Below are 17,833 nucleotides of genomic sequence, written 5' to 3'. Positions count from 1 at the left end.
TTCAGTTCAGTGCCGAGCCCATGGCAGTTCCAATGCGCAGCAGCTGATTCGAGATCTCCCGCATCTGAGTATCAGATGTCTGCTCACTCTAGATTTTCTGTCCATGAGAGCCGAAGAATGGAGGGGTGGCCTAAGAGGCCATGGATGGTTTCCCACACTGGAGCTTGTGAGCTGCTCCAAACAATAAGGTGTCCTTCTTTGGAAAGGCAGGAGTCCGTTTGAATGGCTCCATGGTCCCCCACATGGAAAAACTGGATAGCAGGGCTCTCTGCATGGATGCCTGGAGAGCCCACATCTCATTACCATTGCAGCCGGGCAACATGGCAAGTCGATACCATCAGTCTGAAACCTAAGTCAAGTTTGTGTTTTCAGACTTATGCCCAACAGCCCTGGCCCACAAACCCTCCAAGCTGGAACCTCTGGAACCACACCTCAGGACTGTGCCTGGCCTCTCCTAGGAAACTGTGCCCATCCCGTTGGCCACAACCCTACAGATTAGTAGAAACCTACAAGGCCCCTAAGGCCATCCAAATCGTGTGGGCTGCTCTATACAAACAGGTGCATTCTGACAGAAGCTGTTCTACCAACTCCACTCAGACACGAGACCGATATCCCCAGAGACAGATGATTGAATTGGACAGTCCCTCATCCGTAATCTGAACCCTAGCTTTGGTTTCCAGGCATCTCTTCTCAGAGGCCTGGTTGCCAATATCAGCATATGGGGCTTTCTTGAGGCACCAAACAGAACCCCTCTCGTCTCCACATGGGAAGCTTGCCTTTCAGAGCTGCTTCAAACCCTCTGGGTCAGAGAACACTGCAGGCTCCTGAGCAACTGCCACATTCCAAGGTCTCCATGGACTCAAACCCATATTATGACCCAACCTCAGGAGAGTCCATTTCAACACAGCTCACTGGGTAGCCCAGAGCCAGAAGATCGAACCTGAATTGTCATTTGGAGAAAAAGGGAATGCGAGGTGGGATGCCCAGGCATCCATCCTTAGAAACCTGCTCTCGAGTCTTTCCGTATGGGGCGTCCTGGAACCATCAAACAGGACTCGACTGTCCCGCAAAAGGAAAACTTGCGGATTAAGCAGCTCACAAACCCCAGTGCTGGAAAACCTCAATGACCTCATGTTGCCCCCTCCCCTTAATGAAGGGTCATCATGGACACAAACTCTAGCCTAAGCTAACATCTGATACTCGCCCTGATGTCAGCATCTGCAGATTGTGCCAGCCATGACCTCTGCCTCAAACCTAACCCTAGTTTGTGTTTTCTGACTTCCGCCACACACTCCTGGCCCACAAGCCCTCCAGATTGGGAATTCCAGAGCCACAATTCAGCACTCTGACTGCACACCAGAAGATAAACTTTGCCCTATGGGACTTCAAAGAAACCCCAAATCAGGATCAACGTGCACGCCACACAACTGCACAACAATGACATAGGCTGCCCTGGTCACTAATGTTCTGTATGACACAGCTTGAGCCTGGATCTCCCGAACGACACTCAGACAGCTGGCCCCACACCCAGCACATCACACCCTCCATGGCCTTAGGCTGTCATCTCTACCCACCTGGCTTTTCAGACTACAGAACCTAGACCTTATCTCCAATCACTGCACAGGTGTGAACTTGATGCAGAAATCAGAACTCCTCCATCCCCATGGCAAGAAAAAATGGTGTTGGCATGGTGTGCAACCTTCAGGATAGGAGAAAGCAGCATGACCAATAAGGCCACGCCCATGCTTGAGGGCTGTCTGGGGCAAAAACATGTGTTGTGACCCTCAGCGTCAGCCATGGGCTCACGTATTCCTCTCAGTGGCTGGAACAAGAGCCAGAATAGAGGGCATGACATGCCCCTAGGCCCACAATCCTAACCAGAGGTCGGGTTTTCCAGTGGCCCGTACCCAGGGCTCTGTTCTGGAATCCCTCCTTTGGAGGGAGACTTGAGGCAGAAAACAGGTCTCCTCCCTTCCCACAAAATGACCCCAAACTCTTGGGACCTGGGCCAAATCCCCAAGTATGGAGACTCATTCATGGCCCAGGAGGCCACCCCGCCATTCAATGGCCATCCTTGACACAAAATCCAGAGATAAAAGCCTGAGCAACCACCTCACACTCCCCTTCGTTCATATCCGAGGAACTCCCCACATGGTCCATAGATGGGGCCTGCCCTACCCTGGGACCCAAGCCTAAGACAAGTTTGTGTTTTCAGAATTCTGTCCCCACTGCCCTGGCGCACACACGTTCCAGGATGGGGGCCTTGGAGCCACACCTGAGGACTATGCCTGCCCTCTCCAAGGAAACTCTGCCCATTCCATTGGTCACAACCCTACAGGTGAGGAGAAACTTCTAAGGTCCCTGAGGCTATCCCAATCTTGTAGGCCGCCCTGGACACACAGGGGTGATCTGACACAAGCCGAGCAACTACCTCCATTCTGACAAGCTGAAGGATGTCCCCAGAGATGTAAGATTGAACTGGACAGGCCCCTAGGCCCTAATCTGAATGCTTGTTTTTGTTTCCAGGCATCTCTCTTCAGAGGCCTGGTATCAAATAGCAGCATATGGGGGTTTCCTGAGGCAACAATCAGAACACCTCGTGTCTCCACAGGGGAAACTTGCTCTTTGGAGCTGGGTAAACTGTCTGGTTAGGAGAATACTTCAGGGTCCCCGAGCCACTGTGACATTCCAAGGTCTCCATGGACACAAACCCACATTATGACCCATCCTCAGGAGAGTCCATTTCAACTCAGCCCCCTGGGTAGCTCCCCCAGAGCCAGCAGATAGAACTTGCCTTGTCGCTAGTAGACAATTGGAAAATGACGTGCAGTGCCCAGGCTTTCATCCTTAGAAGCTTGCTCTCGAGTCTTTCTGTATGGGGCATCCTGGAGCTATCCAACAGGACTCGACTGTCCCACAGAAGGAATCCTTGCGGTTTGGAGCACCTCACATCTCCCAGCGTGGGAAAACCTCCCCTTCATGAAGGAGTCATTATGGACACAAGGTACAACCTGAGTCAACGTCTGATCCTCGCCCTGACTTCAGATGCAGGAGATCTTGATTCAGCCTCTGCAGAGTGGGCATGGCATGCCCTCACCCTGAAACCGATTGCTAGTCTGTGTTCTCAGACTTCCGTCCTCACACTCCTGGCCCACAAGCCAACCAGACTGGGAATTCCAGAGCCACAACACAGCACTCCGCTTGCCCACCAGAAGAAATACATTGTCCTATGTGGTTGCCAGAACCCCGAAATGAGGATCAACCTGCACTCCACTCGACTGCACCCCAATGATATAGGATGCCCTGGACATTAATGCTCTGACACAGCCTGAGCCCGAACCTCTCAACCGACACCCAGACAGCTGGCCCCACACCCAACACATCAGATCCCCCATGGCCTTAGGCCATCATCTCTTCCCAACCTGAGTTTGCAGGCTTCAGAACCTAGACTTCATCTCCAATCACTGCACAGGGATGAACCTGATGCAGAAATCAGAACTCCTCCATCGCCATGGCAAGAAAACTTACTATTAGCATGGTGTCCAACCTTCAGGGTAGGAGTAACCAGCATGGCCCATGAGGCCACGCCCATGCTTGAGGGCAGCCTTGGGCACAAACAGGCATTTTGAACCTCAGCGTGAGCCCTGTGATCAAGTAAGGCCTCTCAGTGGCTGGACCAAGAGCTGGCATATGCAGCATGACATGACCCTAGTCCCTCAATCCCAACCATAGGCTGTGTTTTCCAGTCGTCCATACCCAGGGCTCCATCCTGGAGTCCCTCTTTTGGAGGGACAACTGAGGCAGAAAACAGGACTCCTCCCTTCCCACAGAATGACGCCAAACTCTTGGGATCCTGGCCAAATCTCCAGAGATGAAGACTCATCCATGGCCCATGAGGCCAACACTACATTCCATGGCCATCCTTGACACAAAGTCCAGAGAAAAAAAGCCTGAGCAACAGCCTCACACTCGTCCTTTGTTCATATCCTGAGGAGATCCCCTCACGGTCTGCAGATCGGGCCTGCCCAAGCCTAAGACGAGTTTGTGTTTTCAGAATTCTGTCCCCACTGCCCTGATGTACACACCCTTCATGCTGGGGCCCTTGGAGCCACACCAGAGGACTATGCCTGCCCTCTCCAAGGAAACTCTGCCCATTCCATTGGCCACAACCCTACAGATGAGTTGAAACCTCTAAGGTCCCTGGGCTATCCCAATCTTGTAGGCCGCCCTGGACACACAGGGGTGATCTGACACAAGCTGAGCAACTACCTCCATTCAGACAAGCTAACGGATGTCCCCAGAGATAGAAGATTGAACCGGACAGGCCCCTAGGCCCTAATCTGAACCCTTGCTTTGGTTTCCAGGCATCTCTCTTTAGAGGCCTGGTATCAAATAGCAGCATATGGGGGTTTCCTGAGGCAACAATCAGAACACCTCGTGTCTCCACAGGGGAAACTTGCTCTTTGGAGCTGTGTTAAACCCTCCAGTTAGGAGAATACTTCAGGGTCCCTGAGCCACCGTCACATTCTAATGTCTCCATGGACACAAACCCACATTATAACCCATCCTCAGGAGAGTCCATTTCAACTCAGCCCCCTGGGTAGCTCTCCCAGAGCCAGCAGATAAAACCTGCCTTGTTGCCAGGAGACAATGAGAATGTGAGGTGGGGTTCACAGGCATCCATCCTTCGAACCCTGCTCTCGAGTCTTTCTGTATGGGGCATCCTGGAGCCACCCAACAGGACTCGACTGTCCCGCAGAAGGAATCCTTGCGGTTCGGAGCATCTCACATCTCCCAGCATGGGAAAACCTCCATGGCCTCATGAGCCCTCCCCTTCATGAAGGAGTCATTATGGACACAAGGTACAACCTGAGCCAAAGTCTGATCCTTGCCCTGACTTCAGATGCAGGAGATCTCGATTCAGCCTCTGCAGAGTGGCCCTTCCATGCCCTCGCCCTGAAACATAAGCCTAGCTTGTGTTCTCAGACTTCCATTCTCACTCTCCTGGCCCACAAGCCCTCCAGATTGGGATTTCTGGAGCCACAATGTAGCATTCTGTCTGCCCTCCAGAAGAAAAACGTTGCCCTATGGGGCTGCCCAGAAACCCCAAATGAGGATCAACCTGCACGCCACTCGACTGCACCCCAATTATATAGGCTTCCCTGAGCACTAATGCTCTGTCTGATACAGCCTGAGCCGAGACCTCCTGACCAACACTGAGACAGCTGCCCGCATATCCAGCACATCGCACCCCACATGGCCTTAGGCCGTCATCTCTTCCTGTTAGGGTCAGTGATCAAATGAAGGAGACTGATTCAAAGCAAAAGTCAAACAAAGCTTTATTTTATGTCAAGCATCAGAATCCAAACTAACCGGTATGGGCCGTCCCTTATGAAGAGGCGATGATGATGATCCCACAAGGCCACTCCCAGTTGGCCACTCCCAACAAGGCCTCTCCCCAGACGAGTCTGCTTTCGATGAGACCACTCGCCCATGAGGTCGCATGCCAACGAGGCCACTTCCCGAAATGACGCTGCTCCAGCGAGGCCACTTCTGGCAGTGCAGCGGCTCGGGGCAGCGAGGTTGCTCGTGGCAGTGCCCCAGCTCCATGCAGGGAGGCCGCTCGCAGCGGCACTGCACCGGATGACTATTACTCGGGTGACTACCCTAATGCCTCTCCCAATGGCTGGTCTAACGGCTATCCCAAAGACTATTCTAACTCCTCCTACTACTCCCCCACCCCAGCTGCACAGACTAACCTTAACAGAGGTCGTTGATCCCGGCCCACACACAGGTGGCCAATGAGATTTCAACTCACCACAGTAAATATATACATGCCCCCCTCTTTGGATGTTTCCATCTGGTCTGCCCGCCCCTACATCTGGGGTTTGCAATTAAGTTCCTCTGCCTAACCAGGGCCTCATACAGGCCCTCACATTCCCCCCTTTTCCTTGGAAATTAGTAAAATCCTTGACTTTTCTGCCAGTTCTATGTTCTCCTGTTGTAAGGGGGTTATATTGATCATGTAAGAGTAACATTTTTATCGCTCTAATTTTCTTTGGTACAAAGACATTAGGGCGTTTATAATACAGGATCCAAAAAGTTACAGTATTGCATAGATGGCTGATGAGTTAGCCATTCAACTCTTTGTATAACCATTTCCATTTTTCCTAACTCCGTTCATCTAATTTCCCACCTATACTTTACATAAACAGTTAACATTAGGAGCAAAAATAAACTCACAGTTTTTTTAGTCTTAGCTTTCGTCCATGGTAAGCAGGGTCCTTCGGCTGCAGCTTCCATCTCTGGGGGGTGTCCTCATCCTCGGCTAGTTTGATGTGGCCCACATGAATCTAGGCCCTAATGCCTTCTACTTTAACTGCCTTGGGGGTGGTCAGGATAACAGTAAATGGTCCCTTCCAGCGAGGCTCCAAGTTTCCCACTTGATAGCAACATATCCAAACCAAGTACCGGGCTGGTAAGAGTGTGGTTCCACCTCTGTCTCCTTCCCAGTGTGGGCAGTCTGGATCTCTGCATGGGCTTTTTTAAAGACAGACTGTAATTCCTGCAAGTGACTGGAGTACAGACTGATCAGTCCTTTCTGCTAGGGCAACCTCTTGTAGCTGAGGACATAGTGGGGGGTGGGGGGCGGGTCTCCCAGACATTATTTCAAATGGGGTCACCTTGCTTAAATAGGGTGTGCATCATGCTCTGAGGAGGGTGAAAGGAAGGAGAGTCACCCATCCACCACCAGTCTCCAGAATTAACTTTGTCAAGTTCTCTTTAAGAGTCTGGTTCATTCTCTCTACTTGCCCAGAAATCTGGGGCCAGTAGACTCAATGTAGTTTCCAATTAGTGCCCACGGCCTTGGTCAATACCTGTGCGACTAAACTCACAAATGCAGGGCTATTGTCTGACCTGATGGCAAGAGGAAGCTCAAACCTAGGAATTATTTCCTCTAGTGGTTTTTGACTACCACTTCTGCCATCTTATGTTTGGTGAAAAAGCCTCTACCCAGCCTGAAAAGGTATCTACAAAAACTAACATATATTTGTTCCCATATTTCCTGGGGTTCATCTCTGTAAAATCTATTTATGAATAAATTCATGGTTTCTTACTGCTTTCTTTTTTCCTTCTTCCCATTTTTGTTCTTCCCACATTAACTGCCTGGCATTGAGCACATCTATCAACTACATTCTGAACAATACACCCTAATTTAGAATCCTGGAACTGCTTCTCTATAAGCTCCTTGAGTTTGCATATCCCCCAATGATTACCCTGATGTATCTGTTCTACTAACTTCTAACCAGGTCTTCAAGGAAGAATTATATTTCCTGCTTTAGTCTTAGACCAGTTCCCCTTCACAGTCCAATTTAACCCCTTTCTGTGAATACTTTAAATCTTCTTCTGAATAGTTCAGTTTTACTGGTAGGGCTGGACCTGGGAGTGTAACTAGTTCTTGCATTGTTTCTCGGGCTGCTTGCTTTGTGGCTTGTTCTGCTAATTGGTTGCCTTTTGAAATCAGATCAGTCCCCGTTTGGTGTTCTGGGCAATGCATAACGGCCACCTCTTTTGGGTCCCAAATAGCCTGGAGGAGAGCCAATATTTCTCCTCTGTTTTTAATTCCTAATCCTTCTGATGTTAATAGGCCTCTTTCTTTATAAATTGCCCCATGTATATGGAGAGTAGCAAAGGCATACCAGCTGTCAGTAGAGATATCGGTGGTATTACCTTTGTCGATCTGCAGTGCCTTAGTGAGTGCAATCAGTTCCACTTTTGGTGCTGAAGTTCCATGTGTTGGGGCTGCTGTCCATAGCTCCTGTTCAGGAGAAACTATTGCAGCCCTTGCATACCTCTTTCCATTGACCATATAGTTACTCCGATCTGTGAACAGAGTCATCTTGGCATTCGAGAGGGGAATGTCTTGGATATCCGGCCTTATCCCTGCGACTTGGGTCGGACCTCCCCGCAGTCCTGTGGATGGTCAGGCAGCTCCTCTGGCAGCAGTGTCACTGGATTTAGCACACTTGGTTCATTGAAGAAGAGGGCCTGATACCCTGTTCCTCAGGCGTTCATCATCCATTTGTCTGGTGGAGTCCGGAGAATGCCCTCGATAGCATGTGTGGTGGTTTTGATGAGATTTTGACCCAAAGTCAATTTACTTGCATCCTTGACCAGGATGGCCATGCCAGCATTTATGCCAAGGCAAAGGGGGAACCCAGCTGCAACTGGATCTAGTTTCTTGGTAAGATAGGCTACTGGCCTTTGCCAAGGCCCCAGAGTCTGAGTCAAAACTCCTTTGGCCACCCCTACTTTTTCATCCACATACAAGTGGAAGGGCTTGGTTACATCTGGGATGGCCAGAGCGTTTTGAAGGGGCGGGGGTGTGGGAGGTTGAGGAACCAGGTGGTGGGTAATAGGGAGGGCACGTACTGCATGGAGCACTGGGTGTGATGCCAAAACAATGAACACTGTTATGCTGTAAATAAACAAAAAAAAAAAAAAGAGGAGAAAGGGATATGGCTTAAGTGGGGCTGCCCTCTCCCATCCGGTAGAGGCAGCATTGGCATGGACATTACCACTGAGGTAAAGGGAGGCAGAGGGGGATAGAGGAAAGGGGAAAGACCAGGAAGGTCTCTCTCCTTAGTGGTCCCATAGGTGGACCCCTACCATGTGTGAGGCGAACTGGTAAAGGCATCTCGGGACTGAGAGTCAGATTTAGGGGACAGGTAGTGGGGGGGGGATTCCACATCCTCCCCATCTGATGGAGGTAGGACAGCCTTCCTCCCTGGTTCTCCCTCATCGGTCCATTCTAATTTTGGTGCTCTGACCTGCCTTAGAGGGAGAGAGATGTTTTCGTTAGCAGGGGGAAGGTGGAACTTGAGCCATGATGGTCGCTCTTCTACCAGATATTGCCAGGACACAATGTACAGTATTGGGTCTCAATGTAGATCGAAGACCTTACTCAGGGTAGAATAGATCTGAGCCAAGGCAAACGTTCCTTCCGGTGGCCACCCTGTGGAGAAAGTGGGCCACTCTAATTGACAGAGTGTTTTCAGTTTTCCTGGGTAAACCTTGTCATCTGACTGAATGGCTTTAGTTTGAAAATTCTTGAAATGTTTGAGAACAAGATCTAGGTGTGTCACAGGTCCCTTACTCCCCACTTTTCCCATTTCTCCAAATACAACAAACAGCACAACAGAACAAAAAACAACACAAGGAAAACCACAGTCCCAGCGACCCCCATCCAGAGCCTGCTGCTGTTGGGGACTTTCTTGGTCCCCTGCAAACACAACAGACAACAAAAGAACCAGGCAAAGACAACTGCAGGCCCAACAATTCTTACCCAGAACCTGCCCCTTGTGGGGGATTTCTTTATCCCCTGACCTCCTAGGGGGACTCGAACTCCCCAACCGCCGAGGGGGACTTGAAAACCCCCACTGTCTAGGGGGTCTCAAAACCCCCAACCATCCAGGGGGACTCAAACCCCATGTCAATCTACCAACAGAGGGATGGGGCGTCCCCACATCCACTCCAGCCCTGGGGAGCATGGCCACGACCAGCTTCTCCCCAGTGAGCTATACCCTTGAGCTTCCCAACCAGACAGACAGACAAGATCCCAATACCTCCAGAAGCTTTTCCCAGAAATCCCAATGCTGGCTCAGTTCTCGTCATTTGATCCTGGATGAGCCCCTACTGTTAAGGTCTGTGGTCAAAGGAACGAGACTGATGCAAAGCGAAAGTCAAGCAAAGCTTTATTTCGTGCCAAGCATCAGAAAACAAACCAAACGGTAGTGGCCGTGTCTTATGAAGAGACGACAATGACGACCCTGACAAGGCCACTGCCAATGAGGCCGCTCCCCAGACGAGGCCGCTCCAGATGAGGTCACTCGACGATGAGGCTGCATGCTGACGAGGCTGCTCCAGACATGGCTGCTCCAGACGAGGCCACTCAGGATGAGGCCACATGCCGATGAGGCTACTCCCCAGATGAGGCCGCTCCAGACGAGGCTGCTCTGGAAGAGGCCACTCATTGATGAGGTCGCACGCCGATGACGCCGCTCCCAAGAATAATGCTACTCTGGCGAGGTTGTTCCAGTGAGGCCGCTCACAGCCAGGCTGCAGCTCCGGGCAGCAAGGTGGCTCATGGTGGGGCCACGGCTCGGGCAGTGAGGCCGCTTGCGGTGGGGTCGCCGGTTGGAGTGGCGAGGCTGCTCATGGCGGCACTGCTCCCAACGACTATTACTCCCATGACTACCCTAACGGCTCTCACAATGACTAACTAACTGCTCTCCCAACTCCTATTCTAACAGCTATCCCAACAGTTATTCAAAGTCCTCCTACTACTCACCCACCCCAGTCTCATAGACTAACTTTTAGAGAGGTGGTTGAGCCTGGCCCACACACAAGTGGCCAATGAGAATTCAACTCACCATAGTAAATAAATGCGAGTCCCAATGACTGGAAGCCTCCATCCGGCCTGGCACACCCCTATATCAGGGGTTTGCAAGTAAGTTCCTCTGGCTTACCAGGGCAACATACAGGACCTCATATTCCCAATGGGTTTTCAGGCTTCAGAACTTACACCTTATCTCCAATCACTGCACAGAGGTGAACATGATGCAGAAATCAGAACTCCTCCAGTCCCATGGCAAGAAACCTTGCAGGTGCCCAACATTCAGGGTAGGAGAAACCAGCATGGCCCATGAGGCCATGCCCATGCTTGAGGGCCGCCTTGGGCACAAACACACATTGTGGCCATCAGCGTGAGCCCTGGCTCAGGTAAGGCCCCTCAGTGGCTGGACCAAGGGCACACATGTGGGGCTTGCCAGGCCCCTACGTACCCAATGCTAACCAAAGGTCAGGTTTTATAGTCTCCCATACCCAGGGCTCTGCTCTGGAATCCCTCTTTTGGAGGGACACCTGAGGCAGAAAACAGGACTCCACCCTTCTCAGACAGGCCTGTCATTCCCTTGGCCCCAAACCTAAGCCGAGTTTGTGTTTTCAGAATTCTGTCCTCATAGCCCTGACCCACACACCCTCCAGGCTGCGGACCCTGGAGCCACACTGCAGGACTTTGCCCGCCATCTCCAAGGAAACTCTGCTCATTCTATTGGCCAAAACCCTACAGATGAGTTGAAACCTCCAAGGTCCCCGAGGTCATGCCAATCATGTAGGCCACTGTGGGCAAACAGGGACCATCTGACACAAGCTGAGCAACTACCTCGATTCAGACAAGCAGACAGATATCCCCAGAGACAGAAGATTGAACTTGACAGGCACCCAGGCCCTAATCTGAACCCTTGCTTTGGTTTCCAGGCTTCTCTCTTCAGAGGCCTGGTATCAAATAGCAGCATATGGGGGTTTCCTGAGGCAACAATCAGAAAAACTCTCGTCTGTGCATGGGAAGCTTGCTCCTTGGAGCTGTGTGCCCCCAAGGCACCGCCACATTCCAAGGTCTCCATGGATACAAACCCACATTATGACCCATCCTCAGGAGAGTCCATTTCAACTCAGCCCCCTGGGTAGCTCTCCCAGAGCCAGCAGATAGAACCTGCCTTGTCGCTAGGAGACAATGGGAATGCAACATGGGGTGTCCAGGCATCCATCCTTAGAACCCTGCTCTCCAATCTTTCTGTACGGGGCATCCTTGAGCCATGCAACAGGACTCAACTGTCCCGGAGAAGGAATCCATGCAGTTTGGAGCATCTCACAACTCCCAGCATGGGAAAACCTCCATGGCCTCATAAGGCACCCCCCTTCATGAAGGGGCCATCATGGACACAAACTCCAACCTGAGCCCACATATGACTCTTACCATGACTTCAGATGCAGGAGATCTCGATTCAACCTCTGCAGATTGGGCCTGCTCAGCCCTCGCCCCGAAACCTATCCCTAGTTTGTGTTTTCAGACTTCCATCCTCACACTCCTGGCCCACAAGCCTTCCAGATTGGGAATTCCAGAGACACATTGCAGCACTCTGCCTGCTCACCAGAAGAAAAAATTTGCCCTATGGGCATGCCCAGAAAACACAAATGAGGATCAACCTGCATGCCACTTGACTAAACCCCAATTATCTAGGTTGCCGTGGGAACAAGTTCTTTGTCTGAAACAGCCTGCGCCTGGACCTCCAGACAGTCATCCAGACAGCTGGCTGCTCACACAGCACATTGGAACCGCCATGGCTTTAGGCCATCATCTCTTCCCATCCTGGGTTCGCAGGCTTCAGAACCTAGGTCTTATCTCCAATCACTGCACAGGGGTGAACCTGATGCAGAAATCAGAACTCCTCCAGTCCCATGGAAAGAGATCTTGCTGCTGGCATGGTGTCCAACCTTCAGGGTAGGAGAAACCAGCATGGCCCATGAGGCCATGCCCATACTTGAGGGCCGCCATGGGCAAAAACACGCATTGGGACCCTCAGCGTGAGCCCCATGCTCAAGTAAGGCCTCTCAGTGGCTGGACCAGGAGCACGCATATGGGGCTTCCCATACCCCTAGGCCCTGAATCCTAACCACAGTTCGGGTTTTCCAGTCGCCAGTACCCAGAGCTCTGTTCTGGAATCCCTCTTTTGGAGGGACACCTGAGGCAGAAACAGGTCTCCTCCCTTCCCACAGAATGACATCAAACTCTTGAGATCTGGGCCAAATTCCCAGAGAGGGAGACTCGTCCATGGCCATGAGGCCACCCCTACATTCCGTAGCCATACTTGACACAAAATTCAGAAACAAAAGCCTGAGAAACCACCTCATACTAGTCCTTCATTCATATCTCAAGGAGCTCCCTTCACCATCTCTAGATCGGGCCTGCCATACTCTCGGTCCCAAACCTAAGCCTAGTTTCTGTTTTCAGACTTTTGTCCCCACAGCCCTGGCATACACACGTTCCAGGCTGGGGCCCTTGGAGCCACACCAGAGGACTATGCCTGCCCTCTCCAAGGAAATTCTGCCCATTCAATTGTCCACAACCCTACAGATGAGGAGAAATCTCCATGGTCCCCGAGGCCATCCCAATTGTGTAGGCCACCCTGGACAAACAGGCACTATCTGACACAAGCTGAGCAATTACCTCCAGTCAGACAGGCAGACGGATATCCCCAGAGACAAAATATTGAATAGGACAGGCCTCTAGGCCCTAATCTGAACCCTTGCTTTTGTTTCTAGACGTCTCTCCTCAGAGGCTTGGTTTCAAATACAAGCATATGGGGGTTTCCTGAGGCACCAATCAGAACACTTCTTGTCTTCCCCTGGGAAACTTGCTCTTTGGAGCTGTGTCAAAGACTCCAGTTAGGAGAATCCTTCAGGGCCTCAGAGGCACTGCCACATTCCAAGGTCTCCATGGACAGAAACCAACATTATGACCCACCCTTAGGAGTGTCCATTTCTACTCAGCCCCCCGGGTGACTCCCCCAGAGGCAGCAGATCGAACCTCCTTTGTCGCTTTGAGACAATGGGAATGTGAAGTGGGGTAGCCAGGATTCCATCCTTAGAATCCTGCTCTCGAATCTCTCTACATGGGGAAACCTGCAACCATCCAACAGGACTCGACTGTCCCACAGAATGAATCCTTGTGGTTTGGAGCATCTCACAACTCTCAGAGTGTGGCCTCCATGGCCTCATGAACCCCCCCTTCATGAATAGTCCATCATGGACATAAACTCCAAACCCAGTCAACGTCTGGTCCTCACCCTGAATTCAGATGCAAGAGATTTTTGATTCAGCCACTGCAGAGTGGGCCTGCCATGCTCTCGCCCTGAAACCTAACCCTAGATTGTGTTCTAAGATTTCCGTCCTCACAATCCTGTCCCACAAGCCCTCCAGATTGGGAATTCTGGAGGCACAATGCAGCACTCTGCCTGCCCATCAGAAGAAAATCATTGCCCTATGGAGCTGCCCAAAAACCACAAATGAGGATCAACCTGCATGCCACTCGACAGCACCCAATGATATAGGCTACCCTAGGCACTAATACTTTGTCTCTTACAGATTGAGCACGGACCTCCCGACCAACACCCAGTCAGCTGGCCACACACCCAGCACATCTGACCTGCCATGGCCTTAGACCTTCATCTCTTCCCAACCTGGGTTTTCAGGCTTCATAACCTAGAATTTATCTCCAATCACTGCACAGGTGTGAACCTGATGCAGAAACCAGAACTACTCCATCCCAATGTCAAGAGACCTTGCTGTTGGCATGGTGTCCAACCTTCAGGGTAGGAGAAATCAGCATGGCCTATGAGGCCATGTGCATGCTTGAGGGCAGCCTTGGGTACAAACACGCATTATAACCCTCAGCGAGAGCCCCAAGCTCAGGAAAGGCCTCTCAGTGACTGGATCAAGAGCCCGCATATGGGGCTTGCCATGCCCCTAGTCCCCCAATCCTAACCACAGGTCGGGTTTCCTATTCGCCCCTACTCAGGGCTCTGGTCTGGATTCCGTCTTTTGGAGGGACCCCTGAGGCAAAAACAGGACTCCTCCCTTCCCACAGAATGACCCCCAGCTCTTGAGAGAGGGAGCCTCCTCCATGGCCCATGAGGCCACCCCTATATTCTGCAGCTATTCTTGACACAAAATCCAGAAACAAAAGCCTGAGCAACCGCCTCACACTTGCCCTTATTTCATATCCTGAGGAGATCCCCTCATGGTCTGTAGATCGGGCCTGCCTTATCCTTGGCCCCAAACTGAAGCCGAGTTTGTGTTTTCAGACTTCTGCCCCCAAGCACTTGTCCGCACACCCTCCAGGATACTCTCCCTGGAGCCACACTTCAGGACTGTGCCTGCCCTCACCACGGAAACTCTGCCCATTCCATTGGCCGCAACCCTACATATTAGGAGAAACCTCTGACTCCCTCGAGGTCAGCCCAATCATGTAGTCTGCCCTGGACAAACAGGGGCATTCTGACACAAAGTGCACTGCTTCCTCCACTCAGACACGCAGACAGAGATCCACAGAGACATAAGATTGAACTGTTCAGGATCCTAGGCCCTAATCTGAACCCTTGCTTTGGTATCAAGACTTCTCTCCTCAGAGGCCTGGTTTCAAGTACCAGCATATGGGGGTTTACTGAGGCACCAAACAGAACACTGTTAGGGTCCATCATCAAAGGAGTGAGACTGATACAAAGAGAAGGTCAAGCAAACCTTTTTTTCGCGTCAATCACCAAGAATCAAACTGATCGGTCAAGGCTGTCTCTTGCAAAGAGGTGAGCCCTCCCAGCCTCACAGACTGATTTTTATAGAGGTATGTTACCCGGGCTAAACACAGGTGGCCAATGTGAGTGCAGTACACAGAGAAAACTGCACAGTCATGTCAGGTCACATATATGTGGCCAATTGAACTACAGTTCAGGCTAGTAGATATATGCGTGTCCCACTGATGGGATGTCTCTACCTGGCCTGACCCACCCTTGTATCTGGGCTTTGCAAGTAAGTTCCGGAGATGGGGGCAGGGTCAATCTAAATTTACTACATCGGGTCAATCTAAGTTTACTGCATAAACAACAAAATGGCTCCATCTGATTATGTAGGTCCTTACATTCCCCACATTTCTTTGGAGATTAGTCAAATCCTTTACTTTTCAGCCAGTTCTATGTTTTATCGAGCATTTATGTCTAACTTATATTGAACATGTAAGACTAACATTTTTATTGCTCTAGTTTTCTTTTGTACAAATGACACTAGTGCACAGTTGGCTGGAGAGTTAGGCATTTACTACTTTGTATAACCTTTTCCATTTTTCCTAATTTCATTCACCTAATTTCCCACCTTTACTTTACATAAAGAGGTAAAAATAGGAACAAAAATACACTCATAGCAATAGGAGCAACAATAAACTCATAGCCTTTTGAGTCTTAGCTTTAGTCCACAGTCGGCAGGCTCCATTGGCTGTGGTTTCCATCTCTGGGGGGCGTCCTTGTTTTTGTCTCGGTTGACGTGACCTGCATGAATCCAGGCCGTGATGTCTTCTACTTTTTTTTAAAAAACTTATTTTCAGCGTAACAGTGTTCATTGTTTTTGCACCACACCCAGTGCTCCATGCAGTACGTGCCCTCCCTATTACCCACCACCTGGCTCCTCAACCTCCCACACCCCCGCCCCTTCAAAACCCTCTGGTTGTTCTTCAGAGTCCATAGTCTCTCATGGTTCATCTACCCTTCCAAGTTTCCTCAACTCCCTCTCCTCTCCATCTGCCCATGTCAACCGTGTTCTTTGCTTTGCTCCACAAATAAGTGAAACCATATGATACTTGACTCTCTCTGCTTAACTTATTTCGCTCAGCATAATCTCTTCCAGTCCCGTCCACGTTGCTACAAAAGTTGGGTATTCATCCTTTCTGATGGAGGCATAATACTCCATTGTGTATATGTACCACATCTTCCTTATCTATTCACCCGTTGAAGGGCATCTTAGTTCTTTCCACAGTTTGGCGAATGTGGCCATTGCTGCAATAAACATTGGGGTACAGATGGCTTTTCTTTTCACTACATATGTATCTTTGGCGTAAATACCCAGCAGTGCAATTGCAGGGTCATAGGGAAGCTCTATTCTTAATTTCTTGAGGAATGTCCACACTGTTCCCCAAAGTGGCCGCACCAACTTGCATTCCCACCAACAGTGTAAGAGGGTTCCCCTTTCTCCACATCCTCTCCAACACCCATTGTTTCCTGTCTTGCTAATTCTGGCCATTCTAACTGGTGTCAGGTGGTATCTCAATGGAGTTTTAATTTGAATCTCCTTGATGGCTAGTGATGATGAACATTTTTTCATGTGTCTGATAGCCATTTGTATGTCTTCATTGGAGAAGTGTCTGTTCATATCTTCTGCCCATTTTTTGATATGATTATCTGTTTTGTGTGTGTTGAGTTTGAGGAGTTCTTTATAGATCCTGGATAACAACCTTTTGTCTGTACTGTCATTTGCAAATATCTTCTCCCATTCCGTGGGTTGCCTCTTTGTTTTGTTGACTGTTTCCTTTGCTGTGCAGAAGCTTTTGATCTTGATGAAGTCCCAAAAGTTCATTTTCACTTTTGTTTCCTTGGCCGTTGGAGTCATATCTTGAAAGAAGTTGCTGTGGCTGATATCGAAGAGGTTACTGCCTATGATCTCCTCTAGGATTCTGATGGATTCCTGTCTCACGTTGAGGTCTTTTATCCATTTCGAGTTTATCTTTGTGTACGGTGTAAAAGAATGGTTGAGTTTCATTCTTCTACATATCGCTGTCCAGTTTTCCCAGCACCATTTATTGAAGAGAGTGTCTTTTTTCCATTGTATATTTTTTCCTATTTTGTCAAAGATTATTTGACCATAGAGTTGAGGGTCCATATCTGGGCTCTCCATTCTGTTCCACTGGTCAATGTGTCTGTTTTTATGCCAGTACCACACTGTCTTGGTGACCACAGCTTTGTAGTAAAGCTTGAAATCGGGTAACGTGATGCTGCCAAATGTGTTTTTGTTTTTCAACATTTCTTTAGCAATTCCTTCTTATTCCATACAAAGTTTAGAATTATTTGCTCAAGGTCTTTGAAAAATACCAGTGGAATTTTGATTGGAATGGCGTTAAAAGTATAAATTGCTCTAGGCAGTATAGACATTTTAGCAATGTTTATTCTTCCAATCCAAGAGCATAGAACGGTCTTCCATCTTTTTGTGCCTTCTTCAATTTCTTCTTTGTTAAAGATTTTATTTATTTATTTGACAGACAGAGATCACAAATAGGCAGAGAGGCAGAGAGAGAGAGGAGGAAGCAGGCTCCCTGCTGAGCAGAGAGCCTGACACGGGGCTTGATCCCAGGACCGTGAGAGCATGACCTGAGACGAAGTCAGAGGCCCAAACC

This window comes from Meles meles, chromosome Y (genome assembly GCF_922984935.1).
Source record: "Meles meles chromosome Y, mMelMel3.1 paternal haplotype, whole genome shotgun sequence".
In the NCBI taxonomy this organism is placed as follows: domain Eukaryota; kingdom Metazoa; phylum Chordata; class Mammalia; order Carnivora; family Mustelidae; genus Meles; species Meles meles.
This window is presented reverse-complemented; position numbering follows the sequence as displayed.